The 26,175-nt window shown below is 36.1% G+C and overlaps 1 pseudogene; it reads left to right on the plus strand.

The window, feature by feature from the left end:
• Nucleotides 1-15,462: 15,462 nt before the first annotated feature.
• On the plus strand, nt 15,463-15,919 carry LOC114216554 (small ribosomal subunit protein uS13 pseudogene; annotated as a pseudogene).
• Nucleotides 15,920-26,175: the final 10,256 nt, after the last annotated feature.

A 26,175-nucleotide genomic window follows, 5' to 3' on the forward strand; every position in this document is an offset into this window, starting at 1 on the left:
CCAAATACCTGCTTTAACTTTATGTTGTCTCACTTTATTTTTCCCTGGCCCCATAAGTGATTTAACTTTTACTAAAGCAGTTTGTTATAATCAGGGGGTTGTATTTCCAGCCGTTTATTCCTCAGGCATTTTCCTTTCACTACTTTGAACCCAGGGTGGGTCGGCAACCACCCTAACTTCAAAATGCTGTTAGATTCCCATGCTGGCCAAGATGGAGTACATCTACTATTACATAATTACAACTCTGGATGTTGTATCTGGATGATACAAAAAGCAACCACCTGAGAGCTCTGAAAATTAAATCATAGCAGGCAGATTAGGAAAAGAAATTAAAACTGTGTTGACCAGTAATGCAGTGAGTTTTCTGATTTTTTTTTTCCCTCCTTTATCACCCAACTTTAACACAAGGGTGGCCCACTACGCAGTAGGCACAGATAACAAAAACTCAAAGAGAAATCCTCTTTTTCTTGCCAGAGGACCAGAAAAATAGGCTTTTATTTATATTATCTATTTTCTCTGAGACTTTCTATTTTTTCATTTATTTCAAATATGTTTGTAATTGTTTGTTGAAGGCCTTTTATGATGGCTGCTCTGAATTCCTTGTCAGAGGGGCACCTGGGTGGCTTAGATGGGTAAGCAGCTGGCTCTTGATTTTGGCTTGGGTCATGATCCCCGGACCCTAGGATTGAGCCCTGTGTGGGGCTCCTGGCTCAGCAGGGAGTCTGCTTGAGGATTCTCTCCCTCTCCTTCTGCACCTCCCTCTCTTGCTCACTCACACTTTCTCTCACTCTAAAATAAATAAATCTTAAAAGAAAAAAAAGAAAACCATTTTAAATCAATAAATAATAAATTCCTTGTCAGATAATCCCAACATCTGCATCATCTCAGTATCGGCACTGATGGTCTTTTCTTATTCAAGTTAAGATTTTCCTGATTCTTAGAATGATGAACGATTTTGATAGTACTCTGGACATTTTGAATATTGTTTTTTTTTAAAGATTTTATTTATTTATTTGACAGAGAGAGAATGAGAGAGAGCACGAGAGGGAAGAGGGTCAGAGGGAGAAGCAGACTCCCTGCTGAGCAGGGAGCCCAATGCGGGACTTGATCCCAGGACTCCAGGATCATGACCTGAGTCGAAGGCAGTTGCTTAACCAACTGAGCCACCCAGGCGTCCCCATTTTGAATATTGTTATGAGACTCTTATCTAAATCCTCTGATTTAGCAGGGGCGCCTGGGTGGCTCAGTGGTTAAGCATCTGCCTTCGGCTTGGGTCATGATCCCAGGGTCCTGGGATCGAGCCCCACGTTGGGCTCCCTGCTCAGTGGGAAGCCTGCTTCTCCCTCTTGCACTCCCCCTGCTTGTGTTCCTGCTCTTGCTATCTCTCTCTCTGCTAAATAAATAAAATAAAATCTTAAAAAAAAATAAAAATCAATAAATCAATCCTCTGATTTAGCAGACCTTTTCTGACACCATGCTGGTGGGTGAGAAGGGATACTTTTCCACTTCTCCCAGGTGGGGATGGAAATCCGGGCTCCCCAGGTGTTTTCTACTGCACCTCAAGCAGAGTTTGGGGGAGGGGTGTCATCACAGCTAGATGAAGGGGAAGTCTAGCATCTTCACTCAGCCTTTGCTGAAGAAGATATAACCACTATTTATTCTGGGTTGTAATGGTTGCATTAGGGTGGTTAGCATGTAAAAGATACCTTTCTTGCTAATCTGCCACTTTTCTGTTCCTTTAGCTAGAGAGAGGCAGTTTTCCCTGGCGCTTGTTTTGGTCTACGCCCATTAATGTTTCTGGGTTGCTCTTTAGCATCTAGTCCCCGGTATATAAATCATCAACAACAACAAAATCAACAAAGAGAAACTCTGCCAGATTTTCCAAATGTCCCATGTCCCTAATCTTTCTGCCTTCTCTCTACCTTCCAAAGTCTTCTATGCTTTATGTATTTTGTCTAGGATTTTTAGCTGTACTTATTAGAAAGCATAAGGAAAAGTTTATCTACTCCATCTTGTCTTGCAACCAGAGAAACTCTAATTGTCTTTTAAAACAAATCAACTTTCTTCAGAGAATTTTAACAGAACTCAGTGTTCATGTCATTCTACTCAAAATGTCCAGGATGCAATCTAAAATTACTCGAAATACCAAAATCCATGAAAATGTACCTAATTATTGAGAGGGAAAACAATCAAGAGAGGACAATGCTTAGATGACTCAGATATCCAAACTATCAGAAAAATACTTTAATGTTATGACTATGCTCTGAAGCAAAGGTGAAAACTCTTGAAATGAATGGAAAGATAGAAATTTTAAGCACAGAATTAGAAGCTATAAAAACAAATCAAATAAAAATTTTAGAACCAAAAAATACAATATTGGGAATAAAAAAATCAGTGCTTGGGCTCAACAGCAGAATGGAGATGAAACTGGGAAGAGTGTAGACACTAGATTAAAGGAGATTATCCAAGCTTAAGAACAGAGGGAAGAAATAGAAAATAAATTAACAGAGCCTTAGGGACTTGTGAAACAATATTAATTGGTCTAATAGTCATATCATTGTCACCACAAAGGAAAATGAGAAACAACTAGTAAAGAAAAAAAATCTAAAGAAATTACACTGAAAATTTCCCAAATTTGAAGAAAGGCTTAAATCTATGTATTTAAGTAGCTCAGTGAACAACGCTCAGATAAATTCAAAGAAAATCAAACCCAAACACATTACAATAAAATTGCTGAAGACCAAAAATTAAGAAAAGGAGTTTCTCTCTTTCTCAGGGAAAACTGCCTCTCTCTAGCTAAAGAAACAGAAAAGTGGCAGATTAGCAAGAAAGATATCTTTTACATGCTAACCACCCTAATGCAACCATTACAACCCAGAATAAATAGTGGTTATATCTTCTTCAGCAAAGGCTGAGTGAAGATGCTAGACTTTTATGGCTCCTTTCAAAGGAGCCATAAAAGTCACACTGCATATAGAAGAACAGCAATTTGAATGACTGCAGATTTCTCATCAGAAACAAGGGAAGCCAGAAAACAATGAAACAACATCTTTAAAAGTACTGAAAGAAAAGTATTATCCACCCACCATTCTATGTCCAGCAAAAATAACCTTCAGGAATGATGACAAAATCAATATACTCTCAAATGAAAGAAAACTAAGCGAATTTGTTGCCCACAGATTTTCTCTAAAATAAGTGGTAAAAGGAGTTCTTCTGGCTGAAAGAAAATGGTAACAGGGAAATATTGGAACTTCATGAATAAAGAAAGAACAACAAAAATGGGTATGCATTTAGATAAATATTTTTTCTTAATTATTTTCTTCTAAGTTCCTTAAATATGTAGTCATTGAAAGCAAAAATTATAACATTTTCTGATGTGGGTTTTCAGTTATTTATGTTTATAACATGACAAGTATAACATAAAAGAAAGAGGATAAAGAGAAGATTTCTAAATTTTGTTTGAAGTGGCAAAATATTAACCCTATGTAGACTGTGAAAGGTTAGGTTAGTATACTGTAATCCCTACACAGCATGTGCATACCTGCACACACACAATATATATCCAATAAACCAATAATATGAAATGAATGGAATATTTAAAAAAATCAAACAATCCAAAAGAACACAGAAAATGAGAAACAGATGGAAAAAATAATAAAATGACAGACTGAACCACAAACAGGTTAATATTTGTATAAAATATAAATAAGCTATGTATATTAATTAAAAGACAAAGAATTTCAAATTGGATTTAAAAAAATGAGGCCCAACTATATGCGGTCTACAAGAAATTCACTTTAACTACAATGGTATAGATATGTTAAAAGTAGAGCAGGGAGGGGTGTCTGGGTAGCTCAGTCGTTAAGTGTCTGCCTTCGGCTCAGGTCATGATCCCAGGGTCCTGGGATTGAGCCTCTCATCTGGCTCCCTGCTCAGCAGGAAGCCTGCTTCTCCCTCTCCCACTCCCCCTGCTTGTGTTCCCTCTCTTGCTGTCCCTCTCTCTGTCAAATAAATAAATAAAATCTTAAAAAAAAAAAGTAGAGGAGGGAAAAAATACACCATGCAATTATTAATCAATAGAAAACTGGAGTTATTATATTAATATGGGACAAAGGATATTTCATATTAAAGAAGTATGGATAAAGAGGGGCATTACATAATTATAAAAGATTAGCTCTCCAAAAATACACAAGAATCCTAAATTTGTGTTCACCTAATAGTAGAATTTCAAAATCTATGGATCAAACGCTAATACAACTTAGAGAAATAAATAAATAAATCCAAAATTATATCTGGACACTTAAAGAGTCTTCTTTTAGTAATTGACGGAACAAGAAGACAGCCAAACAACAAGGATACAAATTTGAGCAACACTATGAACAAACTTGACCTAGTGAACATTTATGGATATTTATAGAATATAGAATATTCTACCCAACAAAAGTAGAGTACACATTTGTTTCAGGTTTACATGAACACTCACCAAGACAAACTATATATTTGACCATAAAACAAACCTTAACATACTTGCAAGAAGTTATATCATACAAATTATTTCTCGACCATAACAGAATTAAATTACGTCAATAATAGAAAGATAAATGGAAGATAGCCAACAAAGTGAAAATTAAACAGCTTGCTTCTAAATATCACATGGGGCAAACAGAAAGTTGTGGGAAAGTTAGAAACTCATTTAAACTGAATAAAAATTAAAATGTAATATATCAAAATTTGTAGCAGGAAACTAAATCAGTGATTATGGGAGATGGATGGATGGATAGACAGATAGACAGATAGATAGATAGGTATAGACCATTAATAGGTTGTATTAGAAAAGAAAAAAGGTCTCAAATCAATCATTTAAGATTCCACCTAAAGAGATACTCTTCACTATTGAGAACAAACTGAGGCTTGTGGAAGGGAAGGTAGATGGGGGGGATGGGGTAATTGCATGATGGACATTAAGGAGGGCACTTGATGTAATGAACACTTGGTGTTATATGCAACTGATGAATCACTAAATTCTACCCCTAAAACTAGTAATATGCTATATGTTAACTAAATAGAATTAAAAAAAAAAAAGATTCCACCTTAAGAAACAAGAAAATGAAGAACAAATTGAAACCAAAGCAAGTTGAAGGAAGGAACTAACAAAAATAAGAGCAAAATCAATGACATTGAAATTTTTTAAATGGCAAAAATAAATGAAACCAAAAGCCAATTATTTAAATAAATTCATAAAATTGATAGAACTCTCACTAGATTGATCAGGATAAAAAGAGAGTAGACACACATTACTAATATCAGAAAGAAAGAAGGAGTATCACTACAGACCACATAGACTTTGAAAAGGTAATAAGAGAATGCTACCTATTTCTCTATGCCTATAATATGAAAATGTGGATAAAATAGGGCGCCTGGGTGGCTCAGTTGGTTAAGTGACTGCCTTCGGCTCGGGTCATGATCCCGGAGTCCTGGGATTGAGTCCCACATCGGGCTCCCAGCTCAGAGGGAAGCCTGCTTCTCCCTCTGACCCTCTTCCCCCTCATGCTGTTTCTCTCTCTCTCTCTCAAATAAATAAATAAAAATCTTAAAAAAAAAAGAAAATGTGGATAAAATAGAAAAATTCTTCAAGTGAATCTGAATAATTCTTTGAAGGAATTACCAAAATTCACTTAAGAAGAAACAGATAAAATAAAAACCCCATGCCCTACCAACATTCAAAGAAGAAATAATACCAATTCTATATAATCTCTTCAAGAAAATAGAATAGAAAGGAACACTTCTCAGCTTATTATATGAGACCAGCCTTACTCTAATACCACTACCAAAGACAATTACAAGAAATAAAAACTATGGAAAACTATCCTTCATATGATCATAATTTTTTTCAACAAATTATTAGCAAATAGAATCTGTAACATGTTAAACAGACAGTAATCATGACCAAGTGGGTATTTTCCTAGTAATTCCAGGCTGTTTCAATGTAGAATCAATTAATGTACTGCACAATATTAACAGAAGAAAAACTAGTCATCTCAGTAGATGCCAAAAAAAAGCAACTTACAAAATTCAATAGCTATTCATGATACAAATCTTTAGCAAATTAGAAATATGAAAGACTGAATGCTTTTCTCATGATAATGAAATCTATAAAAATACTTCCCCAGACCCTATATCCTACCTAAGACACACTAATAAAAGACTGAAAACTTCCTGCTAAGATCAATAATGAAGCAAGAGGGGCACCTAGGTTGGCTCAGTTGGTTGAGCGACTGCCTTCAGCTCAGGGCATGGTCCCGGAGTCCCAGGATGGAGTCCTGCATCAGGCTCCCAGCTCAGCGGGGAGTCTGCTTCTCCCTCTGACTCTCTCCCCTCTCATGCTCTCTCACTCTCTCTCTCTCAAATAAATAAATAAAATCTTTAAAAAAAATAATGAAGCAAGAGGGTCTGCTTCCACCCCTCATACTCAGTATCATTCTGGAAGTCCTAGCTAGTGTAATAAAGGAAGAAAAGAGTAAGTAGCCTACAGATTGAAAAGGAACAAATAAAACTGTCTCTATTTCCAAATGACACGTACTATCTGATGTAGGAAAGACATTAGGGTTTGAAGCCGAAGGCCAAGAAAGAATTCTTGAGACGTCTTTGGCGCAAAAAGGTGATTTTTTAATTTATTTTTTTATATATTTTTTAAGATTTGATTTATTTATTTGACAGAGAGAGAGATAGCCAGAGCAGGAACACAAGCAGGGGGAGTGGGAGAGGAAGAAGCAGGCTTCCCGCCAAGCAGGGAACCTGATGTGGGGCTCGAGCCCAGGACCCTGGGATCATGACCTGAGCCGAAGGCAGACATTTAATGACTGAGCCACCCAGGTGCCCCATAAAAGGTGATTTTTTTAAAGTACGGGGGACAGGACCCATGGGCAGAAAGAGCTGCAATTGGGTCATAAGGGGTGGTGATTATATACCTATAAATTGGAAGAGGGGTTAGGGATAGCGTAAGTCTCTAAGGACTTTTGGAAACAAGATTTCCAGGACCTTGAGGGGACTAGTTATTGTTAGGAAAAGGTCATTTATTACCATCTAATAAAACCTTAGTCATGAGATCCTTCAGATGTATATCGGTGGGCCATATGCTTGGGGGATGATTGCCAACATGTATCTTGGGGGGTTTAGAGATAAAGGAAATTTCTAAAGGAATTTTTATATGTTAAAGTAGATTTACAGGACCCTGGGGGTTGGGCTAAGATTGCCTGTTGCCCTTAGGAAAGTATTAACAATGAGGCAGTTGAGTCCCTAGAGGAATGCCACTCTGCCTGTTTCAAGGACTTGTCAATGGGCTGTAGATAGTAAAGAAATGTAATAATTTTTCTTCTACCTTTGTTTCCCACATCACTCTCTATATAGAAAATCCAAAGGAAAGTACAAAAAGCTCCTAGAATTAATAAATGAATGTAGCAAGGTGATAAGAGAGAAGATCAATATATAAAAATTAATTATATTTCTATATACAAGCAATAGATAATTATAAATCAAAATTGAGAGGAAAAAGTACCATTTAAAATAACACCAAAAAATAAATGCAGTAAATATAAACCTAAGGAGATATGTGCAGGATCAGTATGCTGAAAAATATTAAATAATGGTGAAAGAAATTTAAAAAGACCTAAATAAATGGAGAGATATACTATATCCATAGAGTATAAGGATCAATATTGCTAAATAGCTAATTCCCCCAACATTTATCTACAAATTTAAAGTAATCCCCCCAAAAAATCCCAGGAGCATTTTGTATAAATAGAAATAAACCGATTCTAAAATGTATATGGAAAGCCAAGGGAACTATAATAGTCAAACAATTTTGAAAAAAAAAACATTAGGGATTCATACTACCTGATTTAAAGATCTAATGTAAAGCTACACTAATGAAAATTGTGTGGTATTGATGAAAAATAGACATTTATATCAATGGAAGAGAAGAGGGAGCCTACAGTAGACCAACAAAAATACAGACGATAATACCTTTTTTACAAAGGTATAATGGAAACTTAATGGAGCAAAAACAGCAATTCCAACAAGTGGTAGTGGAACAATTGGACATCCATATGCAAAAAAAAAAAAAAAAAAAGAACCTCAATACATAACATATACTTAAAACAAAAACTAGTTCAAATTAGGCCTAAATATAAAACACAAAAGTATACAAATTTTAAAATACAAGAGAAAATCTTTGTGACCTCAAGTTAAGCAAAGATTTCCTAAATATGACAGCAAAAGCACAGCCATAAAAAAAAATTTTTTTTAAGTTGATGAACTGGATTTCATTGAGTTTAAAATATTTTGGCTTCTGAAATATACTGTTAAGAGAATGAAATTAGAAGCCACAGACTTGATGCTGGAGTGGAGGGGGGGGTGGGAGGGATGGGGTGGCTGGGTGATAAACATTGGGGAGGGTATGTGCTATGGTGAGCACTGTGAATTGTGTAAGACTGATGAATCACAGACCTGTACCCCTCAAACAAATAATACATTATATGTTAATAAAAGAAAGAAAAGAAAAATAAATCTTTCTTAAAAATACAAAATAAATTAATTTTTTAAAAAAAGAAGCCACAGACTTGGAGAAAATATTTACAAATCACATTACTGACAAAGGACTTGTATCTAGAATAGATAAAGAACTCTCAAAACTCAGCAATAAGCAAATTAATAGCTCAGTTAAAAAAAAATTTCAATGACACTTTAACAAAATAGATATACAAATGAAAAATAAGCACCTAAAAAGATGTTTTTCATCTTTATTCATTATAAATAATGAGTAATTATTTAAAACTACAGTGAGTATCACTGGACAATTAAAATAGCATAATTAAATTTAAAGCCATTAACAATATTAAATGCTGATGAGGGTGCAAAACAACTAAAACTTTCATACATGACTGATGGGAACACAAAATGGTACAGTCACTTGGGAAAGCAGTTTGCAATTTCTTATAAAGCTAAATATACACTTGCTATATGAATCAGCAATCCCATTCCTAGACATTTACTCAAGAAAAATAAAAACATGTTCACTCAAAAATGTGTACCTGGATGTTTATAGCATTAACTTATAATTGCCAAAAACTAGAAACAACCCAAATATCTTTTAACTGGTGAGTGATAAATTCTGATACACCCATAAAAAGGAATATTACTCAGTAATTTTTTTAAAAAGAGCTACTGATACACAACAACAGAAATGTATCTCAAATGTATCATGCTAAGTTTAAAAAGCCATATTCAAGAAGCTACATACCAAGCCATTCCAAATATATGGCATCATGGGAAAGCCAGAACTATAGGAATAGCGAACATATAAGTGGTTGCCAGAAGTTGGGACAGGACAGGGCTGATTACAAAAAGAGAGCACGAGAAACTTTTTTCAGATGATGAAAATGTTACATATCTTGACTGTGGTTGTGGTGATTATATGACTCTACGTGTGTTTCACAACTCAGAGAACTGGACACCCAAAAGCATAAAATTTACTGTATATAAAATTAAAATGTTATAACAAAAATAAGTTTTAAAATAAACTAAAATAAAACATTATTTTAGATCCTATGTCTATGTGCTTTTTATTATGCCAGAGTGCTTCAGCCTTGTATCCAGCAATAATTGTTTTAAGGGAGAGAACAGACTCTTGAAGACAATCCACCATAGAAAGTTTAATTCTGCATGGGGTTATTCACTAGTAAAAAACCTTTTTATACAGAGAAATGATGAGAAGATCAAAAATTTTTAAGTGATAAGATATTTTTAAATTGTAGCAATTTCATATCCATATAAAAATTAGGTAAAACCATTGTATGCTGTTCAATAAACTATTAAGAGCTAAAGAAACTAACCCAAAGGGACCAGATTGAAAAGAAAGGAAAAGTAAAAGAGGATAAAAGAATAATACAGTGCAAAAAGGGAGAGAAAAGAGAGTTGTAAAGGAAAGACAAGATAAAGAGAGAAAAAATACAATGGAAGAAACAGAGTGTATGAAATTTTTATAACTTTCTTAGGAAGCATGCATTTCCCATAATGTAGATATAAAAGCAAAAACAAATACAACTGGGTACTAAATGTTACTGCCTTTTACTAAGTTGTATTAACTTTCTCACACAATGAAACAGATTTTTTAAAGTCTTCTTCCTTACAAAAATATTGTCAATTATTTCCCCTGGAGCTGCATATAAAACATCACCAACTATCTCAGAAAATGAAATTATCTAAATGTTCTCTTCTGAGTGTGTCTGACGCTGGTTCTCATATCCCTTAAAGGTAGGAAAACTACTTTCTCCAAAGATGTTAAGCATAAAACAACATAAAAATCAAAACAACATAAAAATCAAAAACAACATTGAAATCAACTTTATCAGGCAGATAAAGGTTACCATAAAGTTATCAATAAACTATGTGGTGTTTTCACACTTATAACAGTATAATGTGCCATGGATATCTTCATGGCATAGAGAAATAACTTCTTTCATTAAAATAAAACACCAAACCCTTCCAATCAAATTGTATTTATTAAAATGCCAATGAAAATACACAGAGACTTCCAAGTATGCTATAAAGCTAAGAGAAGACAATATATCAAAATCTGAGAATTTCCATGAATTGCATTGTCTACTGAGTCTTGTTTTCCAATGTATGAACCAAAACATGGCAGAATCTTCTTCCTGGCATTCCCAATGAGCATACTTAGAATGGACATCTTAGGTTTTTTTCTGTTGCAGCCTCTAATCCCCTTCTTTCGGTCCTAGCACAGGAACAGCCAACCCTCCTGTAGTATCTGCCCACGCAATGCAAATGAAACTGACTCCACCCCATTCCAGGATTAGGCTTGTGAACTAAACTTGGGCAATTAGAACACTGTGGCTCTCTTACTATGGTGACTGATTCAGGAATGGGCAACTGACCCAACCCAGGTCACTCAGAGTCAATAAGATTCTATTTTAGGATTTTTTTTTAAATTATTAGTAAATGGAAAATATTTTTGTACTGAAGTTGAACTAGTTGAATGTACATCTAAAGATATTAGTGTCTGGGCGCCTGGGTGGCTCAGTCATTAAGCGTCTGCCTTCGGCTTGGGTCATGATCCCAGGGTCCTGGATTTGAGTCCCACGTCAGGCTCCCTGCTCCGCAGGAAGCCTGCTTCTCCCTCTCCCACTCCCCCTGCTTGTGTTCCTGCTCTCGCTGTGTCTCTCTGTCAAATAAATAAATAAAATAAAATAAATAAATAAATAAAATCTTAAAAAAAAAGATATTAGTGTCCATCTTACTACCACATGGACAGAGTTGAGAAAGAACCAACACAGAGAAAGCAGAGCTTAGAAATGGGTGTAGAGACTGCATCCTAATAGTATCCTAATGGAAGTCTCTGGATCTATTTCTGTAGATCTACCTTTGAACTTTCCAGTTTTTGAGCGAATAAATTCACTATGTTTATTAGACCATTTGAGTTAGGATTCTGCCAAATCTAATGGAAAGCATCCAGGCTTAAAAAGTTTATAAGCCAGTCATTTTCTACATTAATCAATCAAGCTATTTTTTTAAAAAAGCAATTAAGAGTGAAGGGCCAGTAGATGTGGTAGTTAATTGCAAAAGTAGGGAAAGAGGCAAGAGGAGTATTGAGAATCCTCTACTCTCCATCTCTACTCAGCAATATCATAGTAAGAGAAGTTTTTTAAAAAGCTTCTATTTGGGTCTGATTCTCTGTAAAGCAGCATACGTTTGGATTATGATATGATATATCAGGAGTTTTCAACCAAGGAGATTTTGTTCTCCAGGTGACCCTTGGCAATGCTCGTATGGAGACATTTTTGGCTGTGATAAGTGCGGGAAGGGTGCTACTAGCATCTAGTGGGTAGAGGCCAGGCACAGGATGCTGCTAAATATTCTACAATATACAAGACCACTTTCTACAAAAAAGAATTACCCAGTCTAAAATATCAAGAGTGCCAAGGTTGGGAAACTGTTATCTGTAACTCTTAACATCCACATCCTTATAAAAATATACCTATTTTTATATCAAGTACTTTTTGGGGTTTCTGCTTGTTTTTGTAGTTTTGATATTTGGGGTTTTCTCATAAGGATGTTTGGTTCTGTGTTAAGAGACCACAGGCTCCATTAGCAGACTTTAGTATTTACATTTAGTAATATTGAGCATTGCAGTTGGTTTCTGAGTCAAGCTGCAGAGCCCTGGTTTATGTAGCCACATAAACTCTGAAGAGGAATAAACCCTGTGACTGGGAGTGGAAACTTCCACAGTACTGAAGATTGCACACCTGGTCTCCATAGGAAAGTAGTAATGTTCCTGTGGCACTTATTAAAAATAATAGCAAAAGAAAGGGGGGAGACCAGCTCTAAGTGTGAAATACCAGCAGAATTATATTTTCAAATACTTGGAAAGTTGGTACTTCTTTACCTGCAATAATAGTAAGCTAGTAAATTGAATTTACTTTTAAATGGATCTCTAAACTCAGGTAATATTGTTCACCTTTGAGAAGCACAGAAAGTACAAACTTAGGTTCACCTTGTTAAGTGGACAGATAATTTATAAAAGAAATAAAACAGAGAGAGCTATTTTTTAAAGCTGAGAAAATCTAAATGAGTGAAACTCTTACTCTGACAAAAGTATTCAAGTAGATGAGGGAGAAAGAAGGAAGCTGAAAAATTCTCTAGCTTTCATGGACCCAGCCTTCTCTGTAAGAGAAAAAAGATAATGCTCAATTTTGAGTCATGATATCCATCCTTGAAAATCTAGTTTGTGGGGAGCCTGGGTGGGTCAGATGGTTGAGTGTCTGCCTTTGGCTCAGGTCATGATCTCAGTGTCCTGGGATAGAGCCCAGCAGGGAGACTGCTTCTCCCTCTCACTCTGCCCGTTCCCCCCCCCACCCCTGCTTGTGTGTGCATTCTCTCTCTAATAAATAAAATCTTAAAAAAAATAAAAAATAAAATTTAAAAAACTGGTTTGCATATAAAACTAAAGAAAAAATTTGTAATCATTGTGTTGCTTTATGTTCATTTTTAAGACTTTAAAACATTTAAGAAAATTTGCTGTTAGACTTATGAAAATATGATTACAATCTATATTAAAATATTTGGAAGTTTTAATTGGCTACATAAATAAGTTTTTATTTATAGTTGTATAAATATGTGACTATTTGAAAAAAATTTGTATTAAGGATTAGACAGACATTAACTGACATACAAATAAAAGTGAGTATTCCTCTACACACAAAGGCCCTCCAGAAAACTGCTTGCTTTATGAAATATCACACAGTGTCTGCCCCTACTTTAGATCTATCTGATTATATTGTCCTAAGAAAAGAAAGAATCCATAGAGAAAGCAATTGTCAAAGAAGTTCAAAGCAGGATTAAAAAATTCTCCCAGGGTGCCTGGCTGGCTCAGTTGGTAGAACATATACTCTTGATTGTGGGGTCGTTAGTTCAATGCCATGTTGGGTGGAGAGATTTTAAAAAAGTTTTTTAATATATAGAAATATATACATATATATATATAACATTTCACATTTTAAAAAACAAATAAATAAAATAAAATCCTTCTCCCTCCAAATCATAGCATTTTAAGAGTCCATGTTTGAGAACCAAACTTCCTGGATTCAATTTTTGTGCTTTAGTCATTTAATAGTGGTGTCACCTTGGGCAAATTATTTAACTTATTTAATCATTTTCTGATTCAGTATATTCATTAATAAATGGGAATAACAACAGCACCTACCCTATAAGGTTGCTATAAGGATCAAGTGAGACATTTTTAAGGACTTGGCATAATATATGAAAGATGGATAACATTATCATATTACTCTAAACACTGAAACCCTTCTCTCTATACCCTAGAATAGGCAGGGGTTTTTTTGTTTGTTGGTTTGGTTTTGGTTGTTTTACATTTCTTTTTAAATTTTTTAAGGTTTTAATTCAAATTCCAGTTAGTAATTACACATACAGTGTAATATTAGTTTCCAGTGTACAATATGGTGACTCGACACTTCCATACATCACCCTGTGCTCACCACAACAAGTGTCCTCCTTAATGCCCATCACCTATTTAACCCATCCCCCACCCACCTCCCTTCTGGTAACCATCAGTTTGTTCTCTATAGTTAATAGTTTTTATTACATTTTAGAGACCCAATCCTGAAAATCAGAAGGGATTTTTGAAATTTATCACTGACTTCACCGAACTGTAAAAAAAAAAAAAAGCACAGTTATTTTTAATAAAATATTCTGGTATATTAGTGTATTTCACAAATACAAAAATTTACAGGGTTGAAAATAAAACATAATTTATATACCTGAGTTCTGTTTAGTATTCAAATGGGTCCAGGAGAGTTAGGATTTAGATGAAAGGAGACATATGGACTTTTACAACGGTGGTGACAAGATGTGGGGATGGTTCACATTTGTTATATGCATAATGTACACCATACCCTCTTCTGGGAGTTTAACATATTCACTCAACTGGTCTTCCAAACAACCTTCTAAATGGACACTACTGTGATGTCCACTTTTGTGAATGGAAAAGCTAACACAGTGAGAGGTTTAGTAGCTTACCCACGTTGGGAGGGGTAGTGAGTGGCAGAAAAGTCACTATATCAAAAAGTCTGAGACTATGGTTCTGGGAACAGATTTTTTAAATTACTTTTATTATAGTAATAGTAACTTGATTGAATGAAACAATGAGATTAATAAAATGTTCTTTATGTCAACCATCATAACAGGTAACACTTAATGCTCACTATGCACAAAGAGCTGTTCTAAATTCTTTACATATATTAACTCCCCTAACACTCACATCAACACTATGATATGGATTACTGTTCTTTAACCCAATTTGTTGACAAGGAAATCAAGGCACAAGAGAGCTAAGTGATTTACCCAAGGTGTATACATGGCAGGTGAGGAAAGGGATCAGGTCACACCAGGCAGTCTGCATCCAAGAGACATACTGCCTCTTACTATAAAGAAAATGGTCTCTAGTCTCTCCACTTTGATGTCCAACTCAAACAAGACAGAACTTTTCCCCATCCCTGCACATGTAGAGCTTGGACACGCCTAAGTTGACAGAACCAATTTAAAATAAGAATGTCAGAAAAAACTGGAGAAAGAGCACTGCCCAAGAGTAAGAGGCAAATGCAAACTAGAATGAGTACAGCTCCTCCTTTACTTATGATAGGGTTATATCCTGATAAACTCATCACAAAGTAAAAATATCATAAATCAAAAATGCATTTAATACACCTAGCCTACTGAACATCACAGCTTAGCCTAGCCTACCTAAAATGTGCTCAGAACCCTTACATTAGCCTACAGTTGGCCCAATCACCTAATGCAAAAACCTATTTTTTAAAAAGAGTGTTGGGCTCTTCCACAGGAGGTCTACACGCTGTCGCTGGGGCTGCCACCATGTTTCTAGTGATCCCTGAGAAGTTCCAGCACATTTTGCAAGTACTCAACACCAATATCAATGGGTGGCAGAAAATAGCCTTTGCCATCACTGCAATTAGGGTGTGGGGTGAGGATATGCTCATGTGGTGTTGAGGAAAGCAGACATCGATCTCACCAAGAGGGCCAAGAGCTCACTGAGGATGAGGCAGACCGTGTGATCACCATTATGCAGAATCCTTGCCACTATAAGATCCCAGACTGGTTTTTGAACAGATGGAAGAACATGAAGGATGGAAAGTACAGCCAGGTCCTGGCCAATGTTCTAGACAACAAACTTAGTGAAGACCTGGAGTGACTGAAGAAGATTAGGGCCCACAGAGGGCTGCACCACTTCCAGGGACTTGGTGTCCAAGGCCTGCACACCAAGATCACAGGGTGCCGTGGCCGCATCGTGGGTGTGTCTAAGAAGAAATAAATCTGTAGGCTTTGTCTGTTAATAGTTTATACACCTAAAAAAAATTTTTTTAATAAAATAAAATAGAGTGTTGGGGCACCTGGGTGGCTCAGTGAGGTAAGCATCTGCCTTTGGCTCAGGTCATAATCCCCAGGTCCTGGGATTGAGTCCCCCATTGGGCTCCCTGCTCAGCAGGGAGTCTGCTTCTCCCTCTCCCCACACTCATACTCTCTCTCTCTCTCAAATAAACAAATAACATCTTTTACTTATTTTTTTTTAATTTTTATTTATTTATTTATTTGACAGAGAGAGAGATAGTGAGAGCAGGAACACAAGCAGGGGGAGTGGGAGATGGAGAAGCAGGCTTCCCGTGGAGCAGGGAACCCGATGTGGGGCTCGATCCCAGGACCTAGGGATCATGACCGGAGCCAAAGGCAGATGCTTAACTGATTGAGCCACCCAGACATCCCAATAAAATCTTTTAAAAAATAAAATAAAATGGAGTGTTGAATACCTCATGCTATTTATTGAATACTGTAGTAAAAATGGAAAACAGAATGGCTGTACAGGTACAGAATGGTTGTCAGTGTACTGGTTTTTTACCCTCATGATCACGTGGCTGGCCAGGAGCTGCTGCTGCCTCTCCCCAACATCACCAGAGAGGGTTACACCACTATCGCTAGCCCAGGAAAAGATCCAAATTCAAAATTTGAAGTACAGTTTCTACTGAATGTGTATCACTTGCATACCATCATAAAGTCAAAAACTCCTAAGTCGAATCATGGTAAATTGGAAATCATCTGTAATTTTGATTAGCTTCATGAAAAAGCAGATCATCTTTGCCCCAAGTAGACAGAGGATAAGGCCAAGGGTCTTGCCATTCACCTAGAAAGACAAAGTGGCTCTTCCTGAAATTGCTGGTATGAGGCTTAGAGGTAAGATCACTTAAAACTTATGTAATGCTGTTCCTTCTATCTTCACACATGTATTATTTAGATTTGCAAAACAAGAACCTAATAATTATCAGCTCCAAACAAACAATTAATTTTGGGTACTTGAGCTCCTGGGAATCACATGAATAGCATATCCCTAAAAAGCCCAAGCAATGGAAAATGCTTTCATGACTTCCATTTCTGAAACACAGGCTGGCTGGATTTCTGAGCCATCACTCCAGCTGAAAACAACTGTAAATGCTGAATACAGCTTACATGCTTTCATCTATCTTAAAGGCCTTGACGAGAAGAGGAGATGGTAAGCAATTCCAAGGCCTAAATTTAGTTGAAGATAGGAACCAAGAGGGAAAACAAGCAAGGAGGCTACTTTTGCTCTGAGTATTTGCTGAACCTGGAGAACTTGTGATTTTGTCCTCATTGCCTTCAGGGGTTTATGGTCTTGGATGGAGAGGTAAAGCAGATGTGCTCACAGATCCTCTTTCTTCATCTCAAACCCACAGGGAGACTGCTGTTCCTATTCCTACTCATAGTTTCTTTGTGGGCACATGTCTAGTTTTGGACAATGGAACTTCTGTATACCACTTCCAGTCCTGGCCCTTAAGGTAATCTGTAAGGTCCTCAGCTTCCTTATCTAAAAGTGAAAGATTTCTTGAGAAACTGTGAAGGAGATAAACCCAGGAGAGCCATCTGACTTATATCTGACTGTGACATGAACAAAATAGTACATTTTTATTTTTTGTAAGCCACGAGGATTTTGGCTATAGTAGCTTGTGGTCATTATGCTGAGAAATTCAGGAAACTAAGAAGAAACCCTAAGCCCTATAAATGTAAAAACAATGTCAACCCACTCTACTAGCCCAAACCTAGAAACACTCATAAAGAACAGCATCTCAGTTGAACAGAAAAGGAGAGCAGTGAGAATGAATCTGAAAAACTAGAAACACAAATAAGTGCACACATGGATCATTAGATCATGTTCATATTTCCTGGATTGTGAAAACATCTTATATTAAGAATTTAGTTTAAAATTATCTCAGATTGTAGTATTCCCTGGAGTCTGGCAAATGCAAACATAAATCCTTTCTGTAAGAATTCATCTTCACCTTAGGCATCAAGGAATTTCCACAAATAATTTTATTTTTTAAAAGATTTTATTTATTTATTTATTTGGGAGAGAGAGAGAGAGAGAGAGAGAGAGAAACAGCATGAGAGGGGAGAGGGTCAGAGGGAGAAGTAGGCTCCCCACTGAGCCAGAAGCCCAATGTGGGACTCAATCCCAGGACTCCGGGATCATGACCTGAGCAGAAGGCAGTAGCTTAACCAACTGAGCCACCCAGGTGCCCCTCCACAAATAATTTTAAAGGGAAGATGTACAGATCACACCCCAAAATCACTGGAAACAGGAAGAAACAGGGTAGAATGAGCAAAACCAGCAGAAATAACAGCAGAAACAGGCATAAAAAAGATTATATACTGAAGTTATCAGAAATATAATTCTACAATTACTGTGAAAACATAAATGACTCATGTGAAAGCATCTGCAGGAATCAGAAAACTATGAAGAAAGACCAGCAGATTTGTAAAGGCTGCAAACAGAACTCCTAGTGTTAAAAAATGTAATAATGAATTTCATGAACATAAGATGTACTTATTTTTTTCATCATTACGTCCTTATTTGAAAAGTTTCTTACAAACTATGGCAATATTGACTCAAAGGAACATAGTTATTGAGATGAAAACTCTTTGGGATCCTGAAATGAACAAACAAACAAACAAAAGAAAGAAAGAAAGGGACTAAGAAAGAAACTATACTATGAAGAAGAAGAAGAAGAAGAAGGTGGAAGGGGGGAGGAAGAGGAAAATTCATTGGGAAATTTTAATAGCAAATGAGGTAGAGCTAAAGGGAGAGTTAGTGAAATGTAAAATAGGTCAGAAGAAATTATCTAGAAAGCTGCACAATGAGAAAAACAAATTTAACATTTTTTGAAAATATTTTTAAAACATGGGGAAGTACTTTCAGGATTGTCGGATAAGGATCTCTGAAAATCAGGTCCTCCATAAAATAAAATATTGTCAAAAGCAACTTTTTCAGTATTCTGGAATTTAGCCACTGGCTTGCAACAATCCATGGGACATTTACTCAAGGCTGAATCACAGTAACAGTAGTGAGCCTTGTGATGTTTTAACTTTCTCTAGTCTCATCTGCATTCACCAGCTCTGTAGAAGCCATGAAAACCAAGAGCCTCACAACTGTCATAGCTATGAACCAGAAAAGTTAAACCTAGGTTAATCGAGATTAACCACACTTAGGAATAGAAAGAAAAGAAAATAAACAAAATGAACAGAGCTTCAGAGACCTGTGGGAAACCATTAAGTATATCAACATATATTTGATACCAGAAGGAGAGAAAAGAGATAAGGGGGAAGAAAAAATATTTGAAAAATAATGATTGACAAGTTCACACATTTGATCAGAAATCACAGAGCCAAAGAACAGTAGGACAAGAAGGAAACAGACTGTCAACCAACAATTTTATATCCAACAAAACTAACCTTCAAAATAAATGAAAAATTAAGACATTCCCAGATAAATAGAAACATAGAATCCATCACTAGTAGATACACCCTACAAGAGACACTAATAATAATTTTTCAGGCTGAAATAAAAGGACAATAAATAATTACTCAAATCCATATAAAAAAATAAAAAGCATCAATAAAAGTAACTACATTTAGAAATATAAAAGACATTATAAATGTACTATAATTTGTAACTCTTTTCTTCTATCTGATTTAAAAGACAACTGCATAAAATAATAACTATAAAACTGTTCTGAAGGGCTTATAATGAATAAAGATGTACTTTCTATGATAATAGCACAAAGGAGCAGTGAGGAAACAGAACTGTACTGAGTCAAAGTTTTCATATTAAGGTGGTACTAATATGAATTAGGTAGTTTTAAGTTAAGATGTTCATTGTAATTTCCAGCACAGATTGATAGAATGTAAAAGATACACCGTGAAAATAGTAAATAAAGGAAAACTGGAGTGGCTATCCTAATATTAAACAAAATTTAGACTTAGTAACAAAAATTGTTACTGGAGACAAAGAAGGGCTTTTATAATGATAAAAGAATCAATTCATCAAGAAAATATAGCAATTATAAACATATAAGCACCTAACACTAGAGCCCCAAAATGCATGAAACAAAAACTGACAGATAAAAATAAACAATTCACTATCATTAATTGGAGACTTCAATAGCCCACTTTCTATACTAGATAGAAGAACAAGGCAGGTCAACAAGGAAATAGAAGATCTGAACAACACTATAAACCAAATAGATCTAACAGACACAGAATACTCCATTCAACAACAGCAGAATACACATTTGTTTCAGGGGTATATGGAACATTCTTCACCTTAGACCATATGTTAGGCCATAAAACAAGCCTCAGTAAGTTTATAAAAGTTTAAACCATACAAAGTATATTCTCTGGCCACAATGGAATGAAATTAGGAATCTGTAACAGAAGCAAATTTGGGGGATTTTCCAAAAAATGTGTAAATTCAACATCACAATACTAAATAACCAATGGGTCCAACAACAAATCACAAGGAAACCTAGAAAATATTGTTAAATAAATAAACACAAAATTACAGTGCACCAAAAATCATGAGATGCAGTTAAAACAGTGTTTAGAGGGAAATTATTAGCTATAAACATCTACATTTTAAAAATGAAGAAAAAACTCAAATTAATAAACTAACCTTCCATCTTAAGAAACTAGGAAAGAGGGCGCCTGGGTGGCTCAGTTGGTTAAGCAACTGCCTTCGGCTCAGATCATGAATCTGGAGTCCTGGGATCGAGTCCCACATCGGGCTCCCTACTCAGCAGGGAGTCTGCTTCTCCCTCTGACCTTCCTCTCTCTCATGCTCTCTACCATTCTCTCTTTCTCTGAATAAATAAATATCTTAAAAAAAAAAAGAAACTAGGAAAGAATAAATTAAACAAAATGTAAGCAGAAGGAAGGAATAAAAAATAGAGTGGAAACAAATGAAATAGAGATTGGAAAAATAAAAGAGAAAATCAATAAAACCAAAAGCTGGTTCTTTGAAAAGATCAACAAAATTGACACACCTTTAGCTGGACTGACAAAGGAAAAAAAAAGGCACAATACTCAATTTACTAAAATCAAGAATGAAAGCAGGGACATCACCACTGATCTTATAGAAAAAAAGAATTTCCCCAAAAAATGTTATAACAGTTAAATGGCAACAAATTAGATAGTCTAAGTGAGATGGATGAATTCCCAGAAAGACATGAGCTATTAAAAAATAGATTCAAGCTGTTAAGCGTCTGCCTTCAGCTCAGGTCATGATCCCAGGGTCCTGGGATTGAGCCCCACATCGGGCTCCCTGCTCAGTGGGATGCCTGCTTCTCCCTCTCCCACTCCCACTGCTTGTGTTCCCTCTCTCACTGTCTCTCTCTCTGTCAAATAAATAAACACAATCTTAAAAAAAAATAGATTCAAGAAGTAAAGAAAATCTGAATAGACATATCACAAGCAAAAAGATTTAATTGGTAATAAACCCTCCCCTAGGGGCGCCTGGGTGGCTCAGTTGGTTAAGCATCTGCCTTTGGCTCAGGTCATGATCCTGGAGTCCCGGGATTGAGTCCCACATCGGGCTCCCTGCTCAGCGGGGAGTCTGCTTCTCCCTCTGACCCTCTTCTCTCTCGTGCTCTCTATCTCTCATTCTCTCTCTCTCAAATAAATAAATAAAATCTTTAAAAAAAAAAAAAACCCTCCCCACCACACACACACACACACACACACACACACACACACACACCAAAGACTAAATGGGTTTACTGGTGAATACTACCAAACAAATAAATAATTAACACCAATCCTTCACAAATTGTTCCAAAAGATGGAACAGTACAGAACGCTTCCCAACTCATTCATTCCATGAGGCCAGTATTATCCTAATAACAAAATCAGACAAATACATATCAAAAGAAAACTACAGATTAATATATCATTATGAATAGAGATGTAAAAATTCTCAACAAAATACTACCAAACTGAATTTAGAAAAACATAAAAGATTATATAACAAGACCAAATGAGGTTTATCTGAGGAATGCAAGGTTGGTTTACCATGAAAACCAATCAATGGAAAGCACCATATTATGGAATAGAGGACAAAATCTACACAATCAAGTCAATAGACACACACACAATACACAAACCATTTGCTAAAATCCAATACTCTTTCATAATGAAACATGCAATAAACCAGAAATAAAAGGAAATTTCTCAACCTGATAAAAGTCATCTACAAAAACCACAAAGCTAATATAATTAATGGTGAAAGAATGCCTTCCCCCTAAGATCATTAACAAGAAAAGGATGTCTACTTTTACCACTTCTATGTAACATTTCACCTAAGATTCTAGAGAAACATTTTATTTATAAAAATAAATGGTTTAATATATCAGAAAATGTAACAGTTTTAAATGTATATGTGTCTATTTATATAACCACAAAATATAGACAGGAAAATTTTACATAACTATAAGGGAAAGTTAATATATCCACAATCAAAATGGAAAAAATTTTAACACATTTTCCCCAGTATCTGATAGAATACAGACAAAAAGAAAAAAGGCTATAAAATACTGAATAGCACACCCTACAAACCTGACCTAATGGAGTGATATGGAACACTGCACAAACACTGCAAACCACATTCTCTCAAATACATATCAATTATTTACATAAATTGTCATGAGTTGGCCCCCAAACTACTCTCAGATAATTTCAAAGTCATATAAATAAAGATCATAATTCAGTTACCTAGAGGTCAGTTAATAAAAAAATAACAGGGGAATATTCCATGTTTGGAAATAAAGAATTTCATTTCAACTATGAGTCCTGGTCCAATTAATAAATCATAGTGGAAATAGATGGCAAGGAAAGTAAAACTGTCTAGTGAAAATGGAGAAGAAGGACTACACAATATAATAAAAAGAAAAGAAGTAAAAGATGGCTTGAAATATAAAAAGGAGTTAGGAAAAGAAGGTACTAGGTGGGGGAAATTGGGAATATCTTTACAAACCATAGAAGGAAACATAAAATAACAGGAACCGTGAATTTTCAGAAAGCAAGGCAGAGTGGAAAAATTTACTCCTAATCTTGGTTTTTAAAATTCAATAAAATAGGAATTTATGGATATGTCCTTAACATGAACACCACACACAGGATTCAAACTAATAGTCTGACTAACTTACCATCAGAACAGAAAACAGCAAAAAAATGAAAACTAAAGGAAAACAAGTTGATTAAACTGAAGGAAGAAAGATTTTTTAAGAAGTTGGACAGAAGGCAAACAAGAGAGACACAAAAGGGAAAATGAGATTTTAGAGACCAGAATAGATATATTTAAATGAAAAAAAGATCTTTTCCAATACCCCCAGGTATTGGAAAAGAGAAAGATGTACAAGTTTTATAGCATAAAGGGTGACTGGAACCCAAAAAAAATCTGACAAAAGAACGAGAGATGAGGTCTCCAATAGTCATCTGAAATGACCCACCGCATGTCCTCCAATGGAGACAGGGTTAAAGGTGTAGAGAGGCCATGGTGAGATCAACTGGGGGAATCACGCTTGAAGACTGGGAAAAGTATGCAAAATTGCTAAATAAAATTTTTGGACAGACTCAGTGGGGGGACCAAGGATAGAGTAAAATATTCAAAGAATTATTGGGTGAGTTTCAAAATAACACAGTTTATTATAAGTGGACAATGTAAGTATTAACCATGCCTTGTAGGAACATGCCAAGAAATGCATGGAATTTGGGACTCTTAAGGAAAGACACAACCAAGATGAGGCAAGATAAAAGGGAGCCAGGCAGGATAACAATAGATCAAGTGTAGGCCTGCATTAGATTTTTGTTGATGGAAAAACACCTCCTATGTCAGATTAGCCAATTTTAAAAGGGGAAGATAGGTGAGGTTTGCTTTAATAGTTGATAATTTAGTAGATCCATACCTTAATGACTCGTTTCTCTTACAATGGGAGATCCCACAAAACAAACTGGAAGAGTACATGAGAAAAAAATCATTGAGGATGGGAAGAAAGAAGAATTAAAAACAAAAATGGAATTTCTTGGAATTTTCTACAGTAGAAAAGTACAGGATATGATTTTTAAAAGTGATTTAAATGTGAAAAACTCAGCTGAGCCTCTCTGAAAGGAGAAGAGGAAGAGCAGTGGGCAAAGAAGTACTTGAGATATATCCCACAATTGGGAAAATAAAGATATAAGAGTAAGACATGCTACTCGAGTCCTGAAAAAAAGGCTGAGGAAAACATGTCTTGAGGAGCACATATCAGAAGCATCCATCCACCCTATGCTCCCAGAGACAAACCCTTGAGATTCAACAAGAGGAGCCTCAGTTGAGGAATCTGCTGAGGCTGATTCTCCACTTGGAACATAAGTGGAGACTATGTGAAAATCTTCCAGGAGAAGCAGATTTCACAGGCTCTTCCTTAGGAAGAGGACATTGAAGTGGCTTCCGTAGCATGACCTGAACTTGGGGGCTTACAAAAGGATGGTAGCCGCTGCCAAAGAATGCCCACACTCAAAGGGTAAATGGAAATGAAGAGGTTTTGAATATTCTTATTGAGGCAAAAATAGAGATCCACAAAAGACCTCCTAACTGGGTCTGCTATCACTGAAATGTCTGTGTTCTTGAGAGAGATGACAGTATCCACAGGTGGATTTTTCCTCCCTCACATGCAAACACACAGTACCATAATTACCTCTGGCGAATTGACATTCATAGATCATGGAATTCAAAAAACTCACTTAGATGGACATTCTGATGAACCTGAAATCAAAGTTTTTCTTTTCAGTCTATCTCCTTCAGTCACCAGAGTTCCCAACTTTGGAGTTTACTGAGTACTATGTTCTGGGAACATCATTTTGTTTGGGATAGCTCTTCTCTAGGAGTTTGGGAATATTTTAAATTTTGTGGTGGGGTAGGTGCAGGGGGCTGAAATTGTGATTGTGTTGAGTAGACTGTTGTTTAAAGAGGAAGCATGTTACACAATGGAATATTATGCAGCCATCAAAAGGAATAAGATCTTGCCATTTGCAACGATGTGGATGGAACTGGAGGGTGTTATGCTGAGCAAAATAAGTCAATCAGAGAAAGACATGTATCATATGACCTCACTGATATGAGGAATTCTTAATCTCAGGAAACAAACTGAGGGTTGCTGGGGGGGGTGGGAGGGATGGGGTGGCTGGGTGACAGACATTGGGGAGGGTATGTGCTATGGTGAGCGCTGTGAATTGTACAAGACTGTTGAATCACAGATCTGTACCTCTGAAACAAATAATACATTATATGTTAAGAAAAAAAAGATAGCAGGAGGGGAAGAATGAAGGGGGTGAATCGGAGGGGGAGACGAACCATGAGAGATGATGGACTCTGAAAAACAAACTGAGGGTTCTAGAGGGGAGGGGGGTGGGAGGATGGGTTAGCCTGGTGATGGGTATTAAGGAGGGCACACACTGAATGGAGCACTGGGTGTTATATGCAAACAATGAATCGTGGAACACTACATCAAAAACTAATGATGTAATGTATGGTGATCAACATAACAATAAAAAATAAAGAGGAAGCCTGTTTAAATTAACTTCCTGAGCTCCCAAAAGAACCATATCCTTTAAAGGCAGTACCCATTGAAGCTTCTCTAGCTTTGATTTTCAGCATTGGCTGGCATTAAAATCAACTTCAAGCCTTTAAAAACTGTGAGTTCCATAGCCCAATAATTATCAGACTGTGGTCCCCAGACCATGACCAGAACCAACATCACCTGGAAACTTGTTAGAAATGCAAGCTTGGGGGTAGGGTCCAGCAATCTGTTTTCCTGAACCTTCACAGGGATTCTAAGGCACAGTAAAATTTGAGGACCACTGCCCTAGCTCATCTCAAGCAAATGAAATCAGAAACTCAAGGAGTCTGGTCATCAGATTCAGAATCACTGTATTAAATAATCCCTGAATCTACACAGACACTGGAATGAGAATCATCTGGCTGAGACTGAGCAGAAAAGAGATTGGGAAATTAGAATTGGGAGGATGGGCAGGGTGGGGGGAGTAATTTAAGACATTTGGATTATAATTTCTTTGGAGTTTCCAAAATCAAGAAAATTTTATTATGACTTTTTTTTGTATTTGCAATTCACAAAAGCAAAATAATTTGGTTTCAGATTTTTAAACCCTGTAGACTTTAGCTAATTTGTAATA

This window comes from Eumetopias jubatus, unplaced genomic scaffold (assembly GCF_037043125.1).
Source record: "Eumetopias jubatus isolate StellerSeaLion01/CBP00866 unplaced genomic scaffold, mEumJub1_p1.0 scaffold_8, whole genome shotgun sequence".
In the NCBI taxonomy this organism is placed as follows: domain Eukaryota; kingdom Metazoa; phylum Chordata; class Mammalia; order Carnivora; family Otariidae; genus Eumetopias; species Eumetopias jubatus.